Source organism: Meleagris gallopavo, chromosome 17 (assembly GCF_000146605.3).
Source record: "Meleagris gallopavo isolate NT-WF06-2002-E0010 breed Aviagen turkey brand Nicholas breeding stock chromosome 17, Turkey_5.1, whole genome shotgun sequence".
Lineage (NCBI taxonomy): Eukaryota > Metazoa > Chordata > Aves > Galliformes > Phasianidae > Meleagris > Meleagris gallopavo.
Genome location: NC_015027.2, coordinates 6525026 through 6536238, shown reverse-complemented (window position 1 = coordinate 6536238; position 11213 = coordinate 6525026).

Here is an 11213-nt window from a genome sequence, read left to right as displayed (position 1 = left end):
CTCGCCGCCGTCCTTGCTGGCTGCCGGAGCATCCATGTGCGATGGAGCATCCGAAGCTGCCCCGGGCGGACGCACGCAGGGACGGCGGCGCCGTTTCCATAGGAAACCGAGATGGGGAGTGCTGCCTCTGCTTGGCGCTATTTTTATCGTGTTGGGTTTCTCGGTGTGGCCTCCCTCCCTCCTGCCCTCCCTCCCACCCGGGCTGCCATCCCTGCAGCTCCCCGGTGAGCTATTGCAATCCCAAATTGCAAATCCTACTGGGATGTGGTGCGTTCTTCGGATGGGCATCAGCCAGAGGGAAGTTTGCTGCTTGCAAAGACCTCGTTGGTTTCTCTCTGCATCTCACAGCTGGGAGAGCAGTGAGGAAATGTCCGTGAGATGCAAACGTGTGGGTTTTGCAGCTTGCAGAAGAATTAAGCCAGCTCTGAGTGTGGCTGTATGTGTGAGAAAACAGAGAGACGATGACTAAAATTAGAATTTGCAAAAATATAACTGAGAGTTTTGGGGTTTTTTTGGGGGGGAGGGAGGTCTAGGAGCCATTGGGAGATGCTGGGCTGGGGGAGTGCTTCCCATGGACCTTCCCCATGGGTGTAAATGGAAATCATTCTGGATCAAGGACTCCAGAGCCTCAGCTTGGCCACATTCTACAGGCATTGAATGGCATTTTCCATCCTTAACCCATTGCCAGGGGACATTTGACACTGCTCTGAAGTGTTCCCAAGTGCCAGTGCCACCCCTCCTCTATGTCAAGGGAGCCAAAAGCCAATGTCAATGTTTCTTTAAACATCCTTATCAGGGGAAGCAGCACCGGGGTGACGTTTGTTGGGTACCTACATGTACATGGGATTGTGCCCAGAGGGCCACCGCTGAAGGGAGGTGGCAGTGCTGATCTATGGGCTCTCAGATATTTCTAATTCCCTGGGGCTGTCTCTGGATGGCTCCTCAGTAGGGAAAAGTAGGATGACGTGGTGCATTATAATAGTTAAAAAAAAAAAAAAAAGCTGTAAAATCTCATTTTGAGGATTATGAAGTGCCAGAACACACACACACCAAAAAGAAAGAAAGAAAGAAAAAAAAAAGCTGTAAACAGGATGTCTGAAAAGATCTTAAGCATAAAGGTCAGAATCTACAATTTAAATGGCTCGTTGTTGCTTTCTTGCTCTGTGTCGCTAATGAGCCGTGATGCAAAAAAACAAGTTTGTTCTTGAAGCCACTGCTCTGAGTCCCTTTGTGATCCCAAATGCCAGCTTTTTGAGCAGCACATGCTGCCTGGGGTGCTGGAGGCAGGGTCACCGTCCCCAGAGGTGTTCAGGGAATGCAGAGATGTGGCACTGAGGGACGTGGTTTAGTGGAGGAGATGGGTTGGGGTTGGACTTGGTGAGCTCAATGATCTTTTCGAACCTTAATGACTCTGCGATTAGAGGATGAGTCCAGAGCTCACAGACATTGCGCTAAATGGAAACCAATGGGATGAGGAGATGCCTTTGGGTTCATTGCTTATATCCTTGCCAGGGGGTTGGAAAATCATCATTCTGATGTCTATGCCAAAATTCCAGGGGCAGCAGAGCTGCGTTATCAGGGAGCAGCTGATGAAAAGTCAACACCCAGCAGATCCCACGTTCTCAATGCTTGTCTCCACTTTGGCCAACCAGAGTGACGGGAGCCAGAAAGGAGAGAGCCTGCAAAAACACAAGTGCTGCAAACCAATGAGCCTCCACAAGCAGTGCAGATGGTTGCCCATCCTCTTCTTTTCCATTTTGCACTGTTGCATCACATCCATCAGGGACCATCCCCAGCGCTGCGTTCCCGGCCCCATGGGAGCAGCAAGCATCTCCCCCAGGGACTGTGCCTCCCAGGTGCCATCCTCAGGAGCTCACACCTCTCCCACTCTGCTTTTTCTTAATTTACTCATTAGGATGGCAGTGATGGTGATGCAAGCCTCATGGGAGAGTTCTGCAAGCACGGAATGGAATCAGGGATTGAAGATCAAAAGCATTTTAGGGAAGAAGGAGGAAGAGGAGGGATGTATGATAAGATAGGTTTGCATGAGTACGCATGGCTCATTTGGGGAGGATGTGGCCTCCCACGTGTTGGCATTGTTTTTGTGACTGTTTGGAGCTCAGGGAACTAAAACACAAAACAAACAAACAAGAAGAAAGAGGGAAGCATGTGGATTAAAGCTGGAAGGAAGACGATTAAGGGATTGAAGGGAAAAGAAGTGCAGAGGATGTAGATGGAGGGGAGAGCTCCCCGCTCTGCCTTAGGAAACAAAAGGGGAAGAAAGAAAAGATTTTGATAAGCGCTTTAAAAAATTCATGAGGTTTCTGTTTCTCTGTTTATTTATTTCCTCCCTGGGATAAAGTCCTGGAATAAAACATCTCATTTGTCAGGGTCCTGGGGGAGGAGGACACACGTCATCTCCCCTATGGATAAATTACAGCTCTGCAAGGGTGGGACAGCAGGAGGGGACAGCTGGGGCAGGAGGGGATGGATCAGGGTTGTGCATAAGGCTTTGTGCAAAAGCCCTACCCACAGCAAGGGATAAAGCCTCAGAGTAAAGGGAACCACATGGGGCAGCTCACGGGTGACATAACCCCCGCAGATGTTGCCCCTATGGGTTGAGACCTCCTCTCTTTATTTCCTGCAAAAGAATCCAGTCTGGCCGATGCCATCTGGAGCCATTCCCTTTACCTTGGAGACGAGTACGGTATTTTTATTATTATTATCCTGCTCTTGGCTGAGAGCTGCCCTCCAACAAACGATGCCATGAAGATTGCTGCAGCTAATTCCTGATAATGTTAAGATATTGAGGGGAGAATACAGCCCATAAAGTCTGGGTCTGCTCGTTCCTGTACTGAAGGAATGGCTTTTTCAGCCATTTCCTGGTGTGATGAACGGGGGTGGTACATCACAAATTAACTGCCAGTAAAATTCCGGCTGGTAAAAAGATGAAGGAGCTGTTTTTCAATGGAAGCTGTAAAACCATCTCCTGAAGGAGAACAGCTTCAGCCCCCGGCTCCCCGCCTGCTTACAGAGCCACCATCTGCCTCTGATGGTGCTGTCCTTCTCCCAAATCAGCAATGCCCCAGGGCTGTCTGCTGCAAACTGTTTGGGCCTGCCTCATAACTGTCACAGCCACAGCCCTGCTTCTGGTCCTGTCCTGGCTCTGGTCTAGGACTTGGTCTTGGTTCTAGTTCTGGTCTTGATCCTTGTTCCAAATGCGGTCCTTATCCTTGGACCTTATTCTATTCCTGGTCCTAATCTTAGTCTTGGTCCTAGACTTGGCTCTGGTCTCGGTTCTGATCCTGGTCCAGGTCTTTATCTACTCCTGGTCTTGGTCCTGATCCTCCTCCTGGTCCTATTCCTACTCCTGCACATCTCCCAGCCCATCGCAGCAGGACATTCCCACAGGGGAGGGAAGTCTCCAGGGATAGGTCCACTGCCCGCAGCCCTCACCTGAGAATGTTATCCAGCAGTGACAACTGTATTTCAGTGCCCATGGCAGCCAGCGTTCCCCACTGCAGCATAATCTGCCTTTATTATTTCTTTCTGCTGTTTCCATTTCCTCGTTTGCGTGTTACAGATGAGCTGAGAGCACGCAATCATCTGGATTCTTTTTTCCCCCTCTGGCAAGAGGGAATTCATCACCAGTTTCATACAAAAAGGAGGACTGAGAGAAAGGGAGAGTGTATTTTGGCAGTCCTGCTAGCCCCAGGGACTCTGCAATGCATGGGACCCTGTGGACCAGCCCTGCTGTCCCTGGGCTGAGAGCAGGAGATTACTGCAGCTTTAGAGCAGACACGTGTAATGGCCGTGTCCTAGTTTTTGTGAGCAGAATCCAGCATAAAAAAGCCACATTAGTGGTGAGAGCAAATATAGTAACTTGCTCTCACATTGGCTTTTCCAGTGTTACTAGCTGGAAAGCCGTGCCGGGGTCACCAAGGAAAATGAAAAAGGGGCTCTTTGTCCCCCACCTCTCCCTCCTTCTTGATAGAAAATCATCTCCAGCAGCACTGCCAGCTGTCCAACACGGTCATATCAGCTCCCTCGGGGTCAGCAGCTGATCCTCCTGCCAGCCCCAGGAGGAGACACCTGGCAGATCCTGTCCCTGTCCTCATCTCTGCTCCTGTGTCTGTCCTTGGCCCTGTCCCCATTCACAATCCTTCTGCTGTCCTTGTGCCTATCCCCATCTCATCTCCATCTTTATTCTCCATCTCATCCTTATCCCATCCCCATTCTATTCCCATCCTCATTCCCATTCCCACCTTATCACCACTCCCATACTATCCCCATATCATCTCCATCCTCATTTTATGCCATTCCCATTCCCATCCTTATCCCATTCCTATCCTATATCCATCCTCACTTAATGCCATTTCTGTTGCCATCCCCATTCCCATCTCCATCCCTTTCCTATTCCCCATCTCATTCTTATCTCCCATCCTTATCCTATCCCCATCCCATCCCCACAGAGCAGTGGGGAGCCACCACAGCAGAAGTCACCTTGCCATCTCAGGCAGCTCATTCCTGTCAAAGTAAAGGCATTAATTTCAATATCATTACTAATTACTAATTAAAAGTCCTAAATCACTGGAAGCAGAGGCTCTCCCCATGGGAAGGCTGCGTTCTCATTCTGGCACATCTCACCTGGATCGCCCACCCCAGCTGGAACCAAAACTGTACCACAGCAGCCAAATGTGGGCTCCCAAATTAAAAGAACCAATTAAAGCCATTTAATCACTAGCTGCTGCCAGAAGGGAGCTGGAGGAGCATCGTGCCACCTCTGCACATGGGGACCACCCCCAGCACCTTCCCCCTCCCTGCCACCACCATGCCCCCACCCTGAGCCACAGCTCAGCTGTGTATTCACTGTCTGTGCTCCATTATCACCAATCAATATAACAGTTATTACCTAATGGGCTAAAACTGTAATTCTAATGTCCCAGATCTGCATATTACAGCGCAGCTAATTGGTACAGAACCGATGCAGGGGCTTAATGAAAATGTAAATTCAGGCACATTAATCAAACAATTATTTTGCAACCACAAGATAGACAATGCTAAACCTAATTAAGAAATAAACAAAGTTAATCAGTGAACAGAAAACGTTTACTAATCGTATAAATACGTTGCAAGGAAGAAATATTAGGCAAGAAGTTATTAAAGATTCCCAAACCTGTTCCTCTCACTACAGTCCTTAATAAGCCAGCACTCTGGCTTCCAGGAAGCACTATCTCGATTTTATTAAAGCATTTGTTCTGCTTTAAGCTCTACTGGGCACCAGAGAGCAAGAAATACATTACTCTGCAAGATGAATAATTGCATCAATTTAAAATAATAGGGCTGGGGACTGAACATGTGTGTGTGGGTGACACCTAACGTTGAGACCAGTGTATTTTGGGCTTAATTATCAGAAGTTAGTTCTTCTCCAGCTCAAAAGTTGATTCTAAGTCAGACATAAAAGTTGTAAAAAGACACAAACATTAATGCTGCCGGCATTTCTCTTTCCTCTTCATGTTCATAGCTCCTTGTCAAAACCTGCTTGGTTAGCACAATTTCTGTACATAAATGGGAATACTTCTCCCCCAGCCTTACTTCTGCTGGATGTTGATTTGCACAGCAAAGTGATCTGAATTCCTGGCAGCATCGTCACGCTTCCTGCAGCCTCACGAGGAGGTTGCAGCAGGCTAGGGGCTTGGTGGGGAGGCAAGTAGCAAGCTGAGAGCATCTGATGATGGAAAGCAGGCAGCAGGGTTGCTGCTGCAGCTGTGGGTCACAGTGATGGACAAGGTGATGGTCAAGACGATGGCCAAAACGATCACCAAGAGGATGGCCAGGACAGTCACAAATTGATGCCCAAGACAATGATTAAATGATGGCCAAGGTGCTGCCTCAGCCTGGGTCTCCATTTGGAGACTGCTGGCTCCTGGGATGGAAGATGGCGAGGGCACTCTGAGGAAAGGATGCTGCTGTTGTCACTGATGGGTCCCTGATCCTGGGGCATGGCCAGGGCTGGGGGCCCCATCATACATTTTGGGGATGATTCAGCTCTTTTGTTCCATTCCGTTTGCATGAAAGCCCTGCACTCAGGACAAGGTAAAACCTGTCTGGGAAAAACTAAGTTCAGCCAAAAACAGCCTCGACTGTGTTCCTTGGCAGCAAATCCTCTCCACATTCCTATATTTTCAACCCCAAAGCCACATCCTCATTTCCCTTCTGGCCCCAGTGGCCCCTTAACTAGCAGTGGAACACTGTCCTGGTGCCCCACACCCTAGCTAAGCAACTTATCAAAAGTGTCCCACCTTTAGGGACATCCCCAGCTTTCTGCTGTCCTGATGGGATGACAGATCAACCACCCAGGAGAAGACAAGAGGAGGCAAAGGATGCTGCAGGGAGCACCCGGATGCCTCCAGTTCTCCTCCAGCATCACGGCACATACTGGACTGCAGTGAACAGCAGCTGGAGCCCTCAGGGTGCTCCTTGCCATGACATCACCATGTGTCCCCATGTCTCTCCAGAGCAGATTTGCTGTGCCAGCAACTGCACTCCATTGCTTGGCTGCAGGAGGAAGAATTCAATTTTCAGCTTTCTGAGCCCAAACGGTGGCTGGCTGCTGCTGCTGCTCTGCAGCACCTGGCTTGTTGGCATTCTCAGCAGTGCTGCAGGCTCAGCAGGCCCAGAGCTGCTGCAGAGCACTGAATTATTCAGCTGCAGCAGGGCTGTGAGCTGATGGAGCCAGTGAGGGCTCTGAGCACAGCCAGAGGAAGGACTGAGCTGAAGGTTTTTGGAGCTCCCAGAGCTGTGTCCCGATTCCAGAAGTGACAAATCCAGGGCAGCAGATGCTGCACCTCACCCTGATAGGAATCTGCCTAAAAAATAAGTTAAAAGCTGGGGAAAAAAATTCACACCAAAGAGCCCTGCAGCAGGACTTGTGGAGGAGAAAAACCACCATAGGGATATCACAGGTGGCAGCCATCGGGTGGCCTTGGTGGCATCTCAGCACATACCATACTACCAGTCCTATGGTCCCAGCTACGTATTTATTGGGATGCTGCCACGATGGATGGTACAGAAGGGCTGGCAATCAATCTAGACAAGCATCTAGAGTCCAGTCTGAGTTGCTCATTGACCAAACTGCCTAAGTGCTGGGCACGTGTCACTCCAATATAGGCATGGATGCTGAAGATAGACAGGGTGATGCCACTGCAGTACATGGGAAGGGGAGGAAGGCTGCACCTCAGACTGCTCCCATCCATCGACATCCCCCATGAAGTGGATGGAAAGAGCTGCTTTGCTGCTGAGGGTGAGGAGAGCTGTCAGGGCAGGAAGCAGCACAGGGCAATGGGTACAAGGAAGATGGGTTTAATTGGGTCACACCGGGTGCAAAGGACAGCCATATGGCAGGTGGCCAAGGTGACTGCTGCATCCCTCTCCCCTGCCATTTGGAGATTAAATGAGCCCAGTGCCAAGAGCGCTCAAGCCCTGTCCTTCACGCTCCCATTGTCCCCAGGGAGGATGCTGGCCAGCCTTCCAGTCCCCATCTGCTGCAGGCACAGGAAGCTCCGCAGTGCCCTGGATCACCCTGAGGCTATGGGATGGGTCACGGGGTGGTCGAAGCATCATTCCCCATGCAGCACCACCAGCCAATTACAGAGATTGCGAGGGCACAAGTGCCTTCCCGGGGTCATTTTTCAAGCGATTAAAAATAAAAAGGCCCAAGCGCAGCTCATATTTCAGCATTAATGTTGCTGCCAAATATTATCATGTCAACGCGGGCTGGAAAACGGAAGCAATCAATAAGAGAGAGGCTCCAGTGCTGAGCAGTGAAGAAGCACAGCAGCATCCAGCTGTGCACTGCTGGATTGGGACTGTCTCATAGGGCGTTGTTTTCCTCTTTCCTCTGCTTTCACTTTGGTCCAGGGAGCCCAAATCCAAGATAATAAATGACGGGGAAGCATCAGTTCTCAGGAGCTGACATAACCCAGCAGGAAGGTGCAGGAGGAAGAGCTGCTATGTGGGTGCTGTCACCCCCCTGTTGTCATTTCTTACTGCTCTGAATCAAATCCAACTCTTCGTTCGTCCATTGCATAAGAAAACTGAGCTCATGTCTCTCTTTGAATGAATTATTCACACTTGGCTCCATATTCACTAATATTTAAAAGCTGCTGCTGTGGGAAATGCCATTCCCTTTTTTCCAGACGTTGTTCCAGACGATTCGGCTTAAACCATTCACCAAAGAACAATCTGACGCACTGGGGTGGTTGTTTTCTTTCTCGGAGCTGCGTGGCCAGATGGGGAGAGGAGGAGGGAGAGGACAGGAACAGAGCTCCTTCCCCTGGCATGTATCCCTGGTGCAGGACACACAGAGGACAGCACTAGGGATGTGCATGAGGACATGTCCTGCATGCTGTCACCTCGCAGCAGCCTTCAAGCATCATGGAATCATTAAGCTTGAAAAAGACCACTAAGACCATCGAGTCCAGCCATCAACCCCTCACCACCACACCCACTCAGAGAATCATTAAGGTTGGAAAAACCTACTAAGAACACCATTTCCAACCCCAACCCCCCCACCCCATGACCACTAACTGTGTCCATCAGTGCCACATCCTGATGTTCTTTGAACACCTCCAGGGATGGTGACCCCACCACCTCTCTGGGCAGCCCATGCTAATTCTTGGCTTGGTCCCAAGGAACTCATTATTATCCTGGTGGGCACTGAGGGTGGGCAACAGTAAGGACTCCAGGTAGCAGAACTGCTTCAAGTCGATCTATGGGCCAAGCCCATGGACCTGCAGGTGGCATTGCGTCCCCAAAGTCCCACCTGCCTCCCGTAGCCACGCAGGAGTCTTTCAGCATCTCCAATTTGGATTTTAAAAAGGAAATTCTTTCTCTTACTGGCAGGACAAACAGCCCCAAAGCTGGTTCATTGAGACCTCTCCTGCAACAATCAGGGTTTCCATGGCAGAGCTCTTATCGGGCAGATAGCTATCCACTGTTCAGCCCTGCTGTTAATCACTCTGACCCTCACCCCAGGGACAAAGCAAGCAACAGAGACACCCACGAATTTCTGAGGCTCCTCTGAAGCTGAGGCTCTCAGTTTCAGCCCTCCCCACCCATAAACCTGAACGCTTTGCTCAGTGGAGCTTCCCTTTGGCCCAACAACAATTCCTCCTTTTGGCTTTCTGCTGCCCCAAGCTTTTTTTCTCTAGGTTTGGTGTAATCAAGATGACATCCTTTTTGCTTCAACGGTTTCTGGAAGGAGATTGCTTGCTGGGATTTGTCACAACACTGCCAGAAGAAAACAAGGAACCATTTATCCACATAACCCCAGTGGAGCCAGAAAACCCACTCAGCTTATGCTCCGTGCATTGCCACGGCTCTGCATCACTTCCATCAGGCACGTCAGCCCCACAGCCCCACCGAGAGCCTCCATTCATCTTCTAAAGCACCAGGAGATGCCCTCTGCACAATACCTGCACCTCAGACAAGCACACAAAGGCAGCTTTGCACCAGCCTCTGTATCAGCGATGCTGTTCCCAGCTCAATTTCACCTTTGCAAAGATTTCTCTATCCAAATTTTCCCTTTCTGACAAACCAGCCCACTTGCAGCTGGACATTTTCTCCAGGTCTGGCTCCAAGTTTGAAAGGCTTTTTATTTTGGAGCTGAAAATGGACCAACTGTCCTTGGAGGCGTCACCAAGAACAAATGCTGATACCTGATTTTCCCTTCCAATGTTTCCTCTCCAGCGCAGAGAGGAAGACCAGACTTACATTCATGCATGTTTCTAATTAGATGCCACTTTGTCCCAGCAATTTATAGAATCACAGAATCATTAAGGTTGGAGAAGATCACTACAATCATCCAATCCAACCACCAACCCATCACCCCTATGCCCACCAAACCGTGTCCCTCAGTGCCACATCTGTTGATGTTGGCAGCACCACTCCAACACGTGGGGGAAACCACCACCAAAAATCCCATCCCAGCCTAGCAGACACACCGTGATGCTCCACACCATTTGTTATTCAGCTGCTGCAAACATGAGACAGGCACACATTGTGGGGCCTCTGTCTGTACAAGAAAACCTGCATTATACCCAGTTAATATTCAAACTGTGATTAATCAAAATACTCCTCTTGTTGTTCCAATTACGCTCACTGTTTGCCTGCACATCCTTTATTTTTGTTTAAGCGTGAGTGGAGTCAATTGGAATCGTGGATTGATGGTGGCTGCCAAACACTCCCCTCTCTAATGGCAATAAGTTACATTCCCATTATGCAGCATGCAACAAAAAGGGATGATATTTATTCTGGGGATGTTTTCTTTCCCAAGAAACACTCAAAATACAGCTGCCATGAGGTAACTCAGCATCACAGGTGCTGTCCTACAGGAGGGCACGGGGTGGCTCTGGATCCAGTGCAACCCTAGGAAACAAGGACAAATGAAACCATCAGCATCAATCCCCATGCAAAGAGCAGCCTCCTGGGCTCTCCAAATCCTCTGAAGCCCCATGGCCAATTCAAAATAGTTCTGCATCGGGCCAGCAGCCCACAGGAGATGCTGGACCCAGCACCACACATCTGAGTAACGGTTTATTTTTAGGCTTTAGCATGAAAGTCATTGATCTGAGCTCATAATTGCATCATTATCTGTGCCCTATGAGATAAAGAGATTTCTAGCTGAAGGCTTTTTGAAAAGCTATGCTTGAAAGTAGATTTATTTCTTTGAGCTTCTCTATTTTTTAAGTGAAATATTTAACAGTAAAAATTTGCCATCCTTTATTTATTTATTTTTGACCCTAGAAGACAGAAGTGTCTCCTTCAGGAAGGCCAGAGACATGGGATAAGAAGTGACCTGCAGCACTGCCTTTTGGGATGGCAGCAGCTATCCTGGAGCCAGATTTGGGAGGAAAAAAACAGGGTGTCCCTCCATGAACTGCTCCCATCTCCAGAGCAGCCATGAAGGCGCCCCACATCCTTGCACAGCTCCCATCACTTCTTTCTTATTGAGAAAATAATGCTAAGGCACAAAAAGGCTCTCTGTGATGCAAAGCCTTTAGAAGTCCTTTTTAATGGATTACACCCTAAGAAGAGAGATTAGCAGTGGGCACTCCAGGGTCATAGAATCATTTGAGTAGGAAAGGACCCCCAGAAGCCAGCTGGTCCCACTGCCTGCAGTGCACAGGGACACCCACAGCTCCAGCAGTGCT